We start from the raw sequence: 12,408 nt of genomic DNA, 5'->3' as shown, positions 1-12,408 counted from the left end.
CACAGGAAAGAAGGGTGAGTATAAATGGTTTTTTTTTTTTTTGAATGTGTGTGTGTAGTTTAATAGGGGTGAGGGGGATCATGCATACCACGAAAGGAGGGTGAGGGGACCATGCATACCACGAAAGGAGGGTGAGGGGACCATTTATACCACGAAAGGAGGGTAAGGGGACCATGCATACCACGAAAGGGGGGTGAGGGGGCCATGCATACCACAAAAGGAGAGTGAGGGGACCATGCATACCACGGAAGGAGGGTGAGGGGACCATGCATACCAGTATTGGGGGGTGAGGGGACCATGCATACCACGAAAGGAGGGTGAGGGGACCATGCATACCAGTATTGTGGGGTGAGGGGACCATGTATACCACGAAAGGGGAGTGAGGGGACCATGCATACCAGTATTGGGGGTGAGGGGACCATGCATACCACAAAAGGGGAGTGGGGAGACCATGGATACCAGTATTGGGGGGTGAGGGGACCATGCATACCACGAAAGGGGGGTGAGGGGACCATGCATACCAGGTAAGGGGTGTGAGGGGGATCATGCATACTACAAAAGGGGGGTGAGAGGACCATGCATACCACAAAAGGAGGGTGAGGGGACCATGCATACCACATAGTAACATAGTTTTGAAGGTTGAAGGAAGACCTTATGTCCATCTAGTTCAGCCTTTTTGCAGTGCAGCTGTTCTGCATTGTTGATCCTGGGGAAGGCAAAAAACCCACAGAGTAGAAGCCAATTTTCTCCATAGGGAAAAAAATTCCTTCCCCTAAGCTGGGTCATCCATCTACCTATAATATTCTGTTATTCGTAACCTTCTATACTATTACTCACAAGAAAAGCATCCATTCCTTTCTTACATTCTTAAATTCATTCAGTGAGTTGGCCATCACCACTTCCTCAGGAAGAGAATTCCAGAGCCTCACTGCTCTTACCGTGAAGACTCCTCTTCTATGCTGGTGCAGAAATTGTCTTTCCTCCAAACAAAGAGAATGCCCCCTTGTTCTTGTCACAGCCCTTGGTACAAACAGTTCATTGGAGAGATCTCTGTATTGTCCTCTGATATACTTGTACATATATATTAAGTCTCCCCTAAGTCTTCTCTTTTCTAGAGTAAATAGACCTAATTTTGATAACCTTTCTGGGTATTGTAGTGAACCATCTCAATTTATCATTTTAGTAGCCCGCCTTTGAACCCTTTCAAGTTCAGTAATGTCTTTCTTGAGCACCGGCGTCCAAAATTGCACACAATACTCCAAGTGTGGTCTGACGAGTGATTTGTACAGAGGGAGAATTATGTTTTCATCTCGTGTCCCCAGACCTCTTCTAATGCATCCCATGACCCTATTTGCTTTGGTGGCAGCTGCCTGACACTGGGCACTCCAATTGAGCTTCTTATTGACTAAGATGCCTAAGTCTTTTTCCATGTCTGATTTCCCCAGCAGTTTCCCATTTAGTAAGTAATTGTAGCATCTGTTTCTCCTTCCCATGTGCATAACCTTACACTTATCTGTGTTAAACCTCATTTGCAAATTTTTCAGCCCAATTCTCCAATTTACTCAAATCTGTCTGTAGTTGCAAACTGTCCTCCTTTGTGTTAACTACCTTACATAGTTTTGTATCATCTGCAAATACTGATATTTTACTGTGTAAGCCATCCACTAGATCATTAATAAATATATTAAATAGTAGGGGGCCCAATACAGAACCCTGTGGTACCCCACTAGTAACCCTGGCCCAATCTGAGTATGCACGAAAGGTGGGTGAGGGGACCATGCATACCACGAAAGGAGATTGAGGGGACCATGCATACCACGAAAGGAGGGTGAGAGGACCATGCATACCACGAAAGGGGAGTGTGGGGACCATGCATACCATGAAAGGGGAGTGAGGGGACCATGCATACCATGAAAGGGGGGTGAGGGGACCATGCATACCACGAAAGGGGAGTGAGGGGACCATGCATACCACGAAAGGGGAGTGAGGGGACCATGCATACCACGAAAGGGGGGTGAGGGGACCATGCATACCACGAAAGGGGGGTGAGGGGACCATGCATACCATGAAAGGAAGGTGAGGGGTCCATGCATACCACGAAAGGGGGGTGAGGGGACCATGCATACCACGAAAGGGGGGGTGAGGGGACCATGCATACCACGAAAGGGGATTGAGGGGACCATGCATACCACGAAAGGAGGGTGAGGGGACCATGCATACCACGAAAGGGCAGTGAGGGGACCATGCATACCACGAAAGGGGAGTGAGGGGACCATGCATACCACGAAAGGGGGGTGAGAGGACCATACATATCACGAAAGGGGGGTGAGGGGACCATGCATACCATGAAATGGGGGTGAGGGGACCATGCATACCATGAAAAGGGGGGTGAGGGGACCATGTATACCAGGATTGGGGGTGAGGGGACCATGCATACCAGGATTGGGGGGGTGAGAGGACCATGCATACCAGGATTGGGGGGGTGAGAGGACCATGCATACCAGGATTGGGGGGGTGAGAGGACCATGCATACCAGGATAGGGATTAGGGGTGCCATGCACACCAGGATAGGAGGGGGGCAGCACATACCAGGATGGGAGACCATATACCAATAAAAATATTTGCCACCCGGGCGTAGAACGGGTTCATAGCTAGTCTAAAATATAACACTGACCCCACTATAGCCTATATGAGAAGAATGAGGCCTGTCAACAAACTGTCTAACAGTAACCAATCAGGGCACAGCTTTCATTTCTAAACCCCCCTGGGGTTAACGAAAGCTGCTCTGAGATAGGTTGCTATCTGCTCCAAGCAGCAAGGTGAATTTTACCATAAGACATTATTGAGAAAGGAGGCCTAATGCGCTGGTTGCAATAGCTATGGTGTCCATTTTGCCTTTTGGGGGTTTATATCAGCCTTTTTCATACTGGCCAGTCTCTGTCCTACCTGTTGCACCACCCCAGACCGCACCCAGTACCGTGCGTCAGTGCTGGAAGTAACGGCCCAGCTAACTCGATTCACCGCTATGGAAGTCCACTTCCTGGTCGGGGTTCCCATCGAATCTTCTGAGCTTGACCTGCAACGGTCGTCTATCAGGCCTGGACGAACGAGAGTTGGGTGCCGTGTCCTGACAAGTGCAGACTGGTTCTTGGATCTTACCTGGCGCGGATCTGAACCTCAGGTCTTGACTGGCGTTGTCTGGTTCACGGACCTTGACCGTAGTCTGGACAGATACTTTATGCAATTAATTATATGGCCATAGGATGTCAGTGATGTTTTACAGTTAAAGCTACCCTGCTTGGCATAAACCCGTTGGCAGAGGGTTAACCAGAACAGTTTTACCTCAAGAGGCCAATTTGGGGATTCCATCCTTTTTCAACTGCAACACAGTAGCATGCGTAAAAAGGACTTTGCAATTTTAAGCTGGTGGGGTTTAAGCTTCATTCTGAAGACCAAAAGAGTTGGTGAATCAGAAGTGAGTATAGAAATCTTTCCCACCGAAACACCACAGCAAACACACACACACCTAGGGACCCAAAGGTTTCCGTATTTTTGTAGTGAGCTGGGGTGATGAAGACGTGTCACTCAACCATGGCTACCACCCCGCCCCCGTTACATTTGTTCACTTCATGGACCTTGACAGGCATCATCTGTGCCTTGCTCAAAGGCACACCAATACACACTGGTTCAGGTCTCTTGGCTTGTATCGGGATCTCAACCTCAGCATCTTCTAGTACACACGTCCTGCTCGTCTCACCGGCTGGCGCCAAATCCTCTCTCACCTTTCCGCTATGGCTTCTTATATCAGGGATCTGCGTCATCAAGGCCACATGACCCAGTACTTTGTCTATACTCTTCCTTCCTGAAACTGTTCCTCTTCCTGTTAGTTCTGCAGGGTTCTGATCGGGCAGAAGGTGGCAGTCTCCGGACACAAATGCCGTATAGAACTGGGAAGTGTCTTCCTTTGTGGTACACCCTCTTACATAAGTAACACCAATAGAAAGACAAATGAAGGACCGAATTGGTATTTGTCATGCTACTACCCGAAGCAAGACAGCACACGGCAAGACAGAAGGGGGATAAGCTCTGCTACTAGGGAAGGATACAAGGGGTTACCCCTGATACTTGCCCTGCTCCATCCTGAGCTTCCTAGAGTCCGTAGATGGATTCTTTCACCCTGTGCAGTGATCACGTTCCTATCCGTGTCTTACCCAAAGTACTACTTTGATTAGCGAGTAGGATAGCAGGAACGCTAGTCTTGCTCTAACGAAAAGACATAGAGGGGAAACAGACAGGGATAAGCTAAAACTGCGATCATTAGTGTTGAGCGATACCTTCCGATCGGACCGATACCCCAAAAATATCGGATATCGCCGATTCCGATACCGGAAACCAATGCAAGTCAATGGGACACAAATATCGGAATGAAAATAAACCCTTGCTTTCATTGTAGGTTAATTCTACATGAAGGAAAACAGCTAAGAATAATGTAGAATGTATTGGGGGAGGTGGAGGAGACATTAAAGGCATAGAGGTTTAGCCCAATCAAATGGAATAGCAGGAATTAATTTTTTTTTAAGACGTTCGCAGTTACAAAGATATTGACTATGCTAAGCTTTTTAATATTTTGTCAGATATTTATGTTTCACTACTTCCATGCTCTTCACCTTCTTTTTCACTTCTCCCACACTTTCTCCTTCATCATCCTCTTCAGGGTCATCTTCTTGGTCTTCTTTGGGGTGGTCTTCAGGGTCGTCGACTCCAGGGTCGTCATTTTCGGGGTCGTCGTCTTCTTCAGGGTGGTCTTCAGGGTCGTCGTCTTTAGGATCGTCGTCAGGGAGATCCAAACTGATTACCAAAAACCATTTCAAAAAGCTTGAACTTTGAAATGTAGCAGAAGGTACAAGAAGGCTGAGGAACTGCTGAGAACCAGCTGACGGTACTGGAACCTGGATGGGTAGCTGAAGGTACAAGAGCCAATGGAACTACCGAGGACCAGCTGATGGTACTGGAACCTGGTTACTAAGCAGGAGGTACCTGTGCCAGAAAGCACTACCAAGGACCAGCAGACGTTGGTGGAACTTGGATACCGAGAAGGAGGCACCTAAGCCAAAGGCTCTGCCTGGAACCAGCTGACGTTACTGGAACCCAGGGGACATATTCAAGATTGACTTCCAAAGAACCAGCTAATAGTACTGGAACTCAGATAGGCAGCAGAAGGTACACATGAAAAAAAGTTGCAAGGCCGCGAGCTGGCCGGAGTTACCAAAGCCCACAGTCCTATAGGGGGACCTTGTCCTATTGGCATTACAGAACCAGCCTTCATTGCCAGATCCCGCAGCCCACATAGGAAGCACCTAAACTGCAGGCACCATAGAGTCGGCTAACCCGACCGCAACACGACAGTACAACGTATTGGAGGTAAAGTGATGTTGACACTACCCGGAAACAGCTGGCGTGCTGGAACCAGGCTGGGCAGACAAAGACACTTCTGAGCAGCAACTGGTGGTGTTGGAGCCCAGGGATTACAGTAGAAACAGAGTGTATCCAGAGGCCTAATTGGAGCAAGTTTAATATCTGTAGTAGTGTGAATGTGGACAGAGCAGGAGAAATTCTCGGACACACAGCAGGGGATCAGCTGACGTTACTGAACCCCAATAACACTGGAGCATGTGTTGACTGTGCAGACGGCACTTATGAGCAGCAACTGGCAGTGTTGGAGCCCAGGGTAAATAATAGAAACAGAGTGGAGGCAGAGGCCTAATGGGAGCAAGTTTAATATCTGTAGTAGTGTGAATGTGGACAGAGCAGGAGAAATTGCCGGACACACAGCAGGGGATCAGCTGACGTTACTGAACCCCAATAACACCGGAGCATGTGTTGACTGTGCAGTTGGCACTTATGAGCAGCAACTGGCAGTGTTGGAGCCCAGGGATTACAGTTCAGGTGGTAGAAAAATGAACACAACAGGAGACCTAGATACTGTTGCCAACCAATTATTTAATCTGGAAGAGGACTGGCAAATTCCTGCGAGATCCAGGCCTTGTTCATTTTCAGAAAAGTAAGCCGGTCAACGTTATCGGAGGATAGTCGCATGCGACGGTCTGTTAGTACACCACCTGCGGCACTAAAGACGCGTTCCGATAATACACTAGCAGCAGGGCAAGCCAGCACCTCCAATGCATACTGGCTAAGCTCTGGCCATGTATCCAGCTTAGAGACCCAAAACTTGAAGGGGGAAGAGCCGTGTGGGAGAACACTGAGAGGACAAGACATGTAGTCTGTCACCATCTGACGGAAACGTTGCCTCCTGCTGACTGGAACCGTCTGTGATGGTGTAGACATTTGTGGCGGAGACACAAAACTTTGCCACATTTGGGCCATACTGGTCTTGCCTTGTGCTGAGGCGCTGCCTCTGCTCCCTCTTTGTGCAGAGCTTCCTCCACTGCCTCGACGCACTGAGCTGCTTTGTAAAGCACTAGCAGCACTGCTCTCGGGTGGAATGGAGAACATGATGGAATGCACCAGTGTGTCCTGGTACTCCCGCATTTTACGCTCCCGGTTCAAAGGTGATATGAGGCTTTGTAAGTTGTCCCGGTAGCGAGAATCTAGGAGAGTGTACACCCAATAATCAGCTGTGTTGAGAATGTGGGCGATGCGGCGGTCGTTTCTCAGGCACTGCAGCATGAAATCAACCATGTGCTGCAGACTGCCAACTGACCAAGAAACGCTGTCCCCTGCTTGAGGCGTCATCTCTGCCTGCTCTGCATCACCCCACCCTCGCTCTACATACTGACTACTAGAGCATTGTGTACCTCCCTCCTCTGGACAGATGTCTTCCTCCTCCATTGACTCCTCCTCTTCCTCCTCACAAAGTTACCCTGCCTAGGCCATTGTGAGGAACCACGTTGCGCAGATTGTCCAGAAGCAGATGGCATTTGTGACTCCTCATCCTCCACCTCTTCCACAACCTCCTCCCTTAGTGCTTGCAGTGTTTTTTCAAGCAGGCAGGTAAGGGGGATAGTCATGCTGACTAGTGCATCATCTGCACTCGCCATCTGTGTGGAATCATCGAAGGCACGCAATACGTGGCAGATGTCCTTCATAGAGGCCCACTCAGTGGTGGTGAAGTGTGAACGGCGCGCAGTGCGACTTGTTTGTGCCTGATGCAGCTGGTACTCCATTACTGCTGCCTGCTGCTCACACAACCTCTTCAACATATGTAACGTTGAATTCCACCTGGTGGGTAGGTCACATATGATTCGATGTTCCGGAAGGCGGAATCGGCGCTGCAGAGCTGGAATGCGCGATCTTGCCATGCTGGAATGCCGCAAGTGAGCGCACTCTATGCGGACCTTGTGCAGCAGTGCATCAAGATCCGGATAGTCCCTCAGAAAGCTCTGCATGACCAAGTTGAGCACATGTGCCAGACATGGGATGTGAGTGAGGTTGCCTAGGCCCAGAGCTGCCACCAGATTTCGGCCATTGTCACACACTACCATGCCTGGCTGGAGATTCGCTGGCACAAACCACACGTCGCTCTCCTGCTTGATGGCATTCCAGAGCTCCTGCACTGTATGGCTTCGATTCCCCAAAGAAATTAATTTCAATACGGCCTGTTGACGTTTGACCACGGCTGTGCTCATATCGGTCGTAAGAGGTAAGCGTTCACGGGTCCATGTGGAGGTAGACTGTGACGGCTCCTGCAGCGCTGATTCAGAGGAACTGGAGTATGAGGAGGAGTCAATGTGTAGAGACTGGATTCCTGCAATCCTTGGAGTTGGCAGAACACGTACAGCGCCACTCTCAAGATCTGTACCCGGCTCCACAACATTTACCCAATGGGCAGTGAGGGAAAGATATCGTCCCTGTCCATGGTTACTGGACCACGCATCGGTGGTCAGGTGGACCTTGCTACTGACGGCGTTTAGTAGCGCATGTTTAATTTTTCCCTCCACATGCTTTTGCAGGGCAGGGACGGCGTGCCTGCTGAAATAAAAGCAGCTGGGCACGTTGTATTGTGGGACTGCCAATGCTATGAAGTTACGGAAGGTGTCAGTCTCCACCAGCATGAATGAGAGCATTTCAAGGGACAGTAGTTTTACAATGCCAGCATTCAGAGCCTGTGCTCGGGGGTGGGTTGCCGAGTATGGGCGCCTTTTCTCCCATGCCTGTGCAACCGATGGCTGTAGACTGGCCTGGGAGTGTGATGATGACAGGGAACGTGGTGCTGTGGGTGGAATGTCACTGGGTCTCTGGACAACAGTGCCAGAGGTTCTTCCATGGCGATCCTGTGAGGAAGCCGAATCAGCTGTGTGTGAGCTGGAGGAAGAGGCTACAACACGAGCTGAAGAGGTGGTAGGTGGCGCTGTAGGTTGGCCTAGGACTTCAGTGTGTCTTTGTAACTCCACCACGTGCTTGGTCTGCACATGTTTCCACATACAGTGGGGCAAAAAAGTATTTAGTCAGTCAGCAATAGTGCAAGTTCCACCACTTAAAAAGATGAGAGGCGTCTGTAATTTACTTCATAGGTAGACCTCAACTATGGGAGACAAACAGAAAAAAAAATCCAGAAAATCACATTGTCTGTTTTTTTTTCATTTTATTTGCATATTATGGTGGAAAATAAGTATTTGGTCAGAAACAAAATTTCATCTCAATACTTTGTGATATATCCTTTGTTGGCAATGACAGAGGTCAAACATTTTCTGTAAGTCTTCACAAGGTTGCCACACACTGTTGTTGGTATGTTGGCCCATTCCTCCATGCAGATCTCCTCTAGAGCAGTGATGTTTTTGGCTTTTCGCTTGGCAACACGGACTTTCAACTCCCTCCAAAGGTTTTCTATAGGGTTGAGATCTGGAGACTGGCTAGGCCACTCCAGGACCTTGAAATGCTTCTTACGAAGCCACTCCTTCGTTGCCCTGGCGGTGTGCTTTGGATCATTGTCATGTTGAAAGACCCAGCCACGTTTCATCATCAATGCCCTTGCTGATGGAAGGAGGTTTGCACTCAAAATCTCACGATACATGGCCCCATTCATTCTTTCATGTACCCGGATCAGTCGTCCTGGCCCCTTTGCAGAGAAACAGCCCCAAAGCATGATGTTTCCACCACCATGCTTTACAGTAGGTATGGTGTTTGATGGATGCAACTCAGTATTCTTTTTCCTCCAAACACGACAAGTTGTGTTTCTACCAAACAGTTCCAGTTTGGTTTCATCAGACCATAGGACATTCTCCCAAAACTCCTCTGGATCATCCAAATGCTCTCTAGCAAACTTCAGACGGGCCCGGACATGTACAGGCTTAAGCAGTGGGACACGTCTGGCACTGCAGGATCTGAGTCCATGGTGGCGTAGTGTGTTACTTATGGTAGGCCTTGTTACATTGGTCCCAGCTCTCTGCAGTTCATTCACTAGGTCCCCCCGCGTGGTTCTGGGATTTTTGCTCACCGTTCTTGTGATCATTCTGACCCCACGGGGTGGGATTTTGCGTGGAGCACAAGATCGAGGGAGATTATCAGTGGTCTTGTATGTCTTCCATTTTCTAATTATTGCTCCCACAGTTGATTTCTTCACTCCAAGCTGGTTGGCTATTGCAGATTCAGTCTTCCCAGCCTGGTGCAGGGCTACAATTTTGTTTCTGGTGTCCTTTGACAGCTCTTTGGTCTTCACCATAGTGGAGTTTGGAGTCAGACTGTTTGAGGGTGTGCACAGGTGTCTTTTTATACTGATAACAAGTTTAAACAGGTGCCATTACTACAGGTAATGGGTGGAGGAAAGAGGAGACTCTTAAAGAAGAAGTTACAGGTCTGTGAGAGCCAGAAATCTTGATTGCTTGTTTCTGACCAAATACTTATTGTCCACCATAATATGCAAATAAAATGAAAAAAAAACAGACAATGTGATTTTCTGGATTTTTTTTTCTCAGTTTGTCTCCCATAGTTGAGGTCTACCTATGATGTAAATTACAGACGCCTCTCATCTTTTTAAGTGGTGGAACTTGCACTATTGCTGACTGACTAAATACTTTTTTGCCCCACTGTATTTGTGGTATTGAGGTTGCTGACACTTTTTCCTCTTTTCACTTTCTGATTACACAGCTTGCATTTGACTAAGCAAATGTCATCTGCAACTGTGTCAAAAAAGGACCAGGCACTGCAAGTCTTGGGAGTGCCCGTTTTGGGTTTTGGATGAGGCATGCTCTTAATGGGTGCCGAAGTGGAGGCTACAGGCAACCAAGTCTGCCCCCTCCCTCTCCCTCCTTTTTTGGCCGTTCGGGGAATCTCTTCCTCAGAGCTGCTCTCACCACCTTCCTGTACCTCACGCCATGATGGGTCAAGGACCTCATCATCTACACTACCCTCTTCAAACGACTGCTTCTCCTGGGTAGTCTCGACAGCACAGTACGCACCAGAAAGTGGCACCTGAGTCTCATCATCAGATGTGTACCGAGGTGTGCTGACCATAGTCACTGGCCCACCCGCCTCTTCAGATTCAGAGAGACAAAGCTGTTGCGCATTACTGCATAATACCTCTTCTTCAAATTCTCGAATGCTGCTTGGCTGGCCCCCTCTTTCCAAGCCAACAGATTCAGAGAACAGAAGTAGAGATGGCTCCTGTCCAGGGCTCTCTGACTGCCTGGGCAATTTGGCAGGTGGTGAAGAGACAGATGGGTGCTCTTCAGTGCTCTGGACCTGAGAGGATCTGGAAATAATTGAAGTCGATGCGTTAGCTGCCATCCATCCGACAACGGCTTCACAGCAGTGGGGTACGGCGAGCTCCTACAAAGCTGCGCATAAAGGACTGTTCCCTGGGAAAACTGGGGGATGCTGAGTCACTGGTGCCCGCAGCAGGCACATAATCCCCACGTTCTCTCCCTGCAGAAACTCCACGGCTACGACCACGTGCCTTACTCCCTGCCTTCTTCATCTTGGTAGACTGATAAAGATAGGCAGAAAAGTACTAAGGGCTTAGTGTGCTTATTCCTGAACAGCTGCTAACAGGTATAAGAAACACTAATTTTATAAAGTGTGGACTAGACTTTAATATGAGCTAATGTGGCCTACACAACTGTAAAGTGGAGTGTTTGGTGAACTTTATTAACTTTTTTTTTCACAAAAAGACACTGGATGTGCCCAAAGATGTAAAACCGATAGTATCACAAACTTTTTGTAGCTATTACAATGCAGGAAGGTAACCTACAATGCAACAGATGAGGCTCCAAAAAATAGGCTAATACTAATCTGGCTGGGGCTGCAGGGCACAAGCCAGCAGAAAGGCTCCTCTATCTACTGCTATATAGTGTTTGCAAATATTCTAGCTGGATACGGATGGAACCACACTAATAGGAGAAATCTGGAAAAATGAGCAGCACTAATGCAAAAAAGGACAATGTATGAGGCAGTGACGCACGCTGAGCGGACTACAACCGGAGGTGGCTGCAGAACACACTACAACGTGAGCTGCACTCACACACAGAGACCTCACAGACAGCCGTGAACAGCGCTGCAAGGCAAAAGAAAGCTACAGCAGTTTTTAAAGTAGCCTGGGTAAAGCACAATATAGCAAATCGCTAGGTCACACTGTCCCTCAGAACAGCAGCGTCCTATCCCTAACTGAATTCCCAGCATAGTGAACCCAAAATGGCGGCGGCGGCTTTTATAGTGCATCATGACATCATTTCAGCAGCCAATCACAGCCATGCCAGTAGTTACATGCCTAACATGCTCTAAAAGGATTTGCCCACACTCCTTAGGATCCTCATTGGCTGAATAAAATCAAACTGGCTCATTGCATTATGGGAACTTCCGATTCCGGTATTCGATATACTAAAAGTATCGGAACTCAGTATCGGAATTCCGATACCGCGAATATTGCAGTATCGGAAAGCTCAACACTAGCGATCATACAAAAACACTCAAAAACTCTCAAACAATCGAGTGAGAAATAGGGAAGGAAAGGTTGAGGCAAACCAAATGGAAATAGAGACTGAGAAACACTCACAAACTAATTACACACAGATATCTCCTGAAACAACTCCAGATGCCTGCTCCTTTTTCAGCTCACTCCTCCAGCTCCAAACCAGGTAGTTGAAAGCTATCACTGGCAACTACTGAAGCTCAGAGGAGAGTATGTCAGCTAGAGGGAAGTGATGAACTCAAAACAGCTGAGACAACTCAGGACGGAGAGCTTCTGGAGACAAACAGGACTCCTTATCCCTTGCAAAAACAGAGCAAGGAAAACTGCTAATAGGAAGGTGAAGCAGTTCTAACCAAAGCAGATGTACGTGTAACCTGATACCGCGATTATAACCCTTACTGTGTGTCTGAGAAACTGCGGGGGACATCATACTGTGTGGGTGGTTGTTTAGGTATCATATGCTGTGAGGAGGTAATATTCTGGGC

Source organism: Dendrobates tinctorius, unplaced genomic scaffold (assembly GCF_039654945.1).
Source record: "Dendrobates tinctorius isolate UK_male_01 unplaced genomic scaffold, ASM3965494v1 ptg000020l, whole genome shotgun sequence".
Lineage (NCBI taxonomy): Eukaryota > Metazoa > Chordata > Amphibia > Anura > Dendrobatidae > Dendrobates > Dendrobates tinctorius.
Note: the sequence above shows the minus strand (reverse complement) of the source record.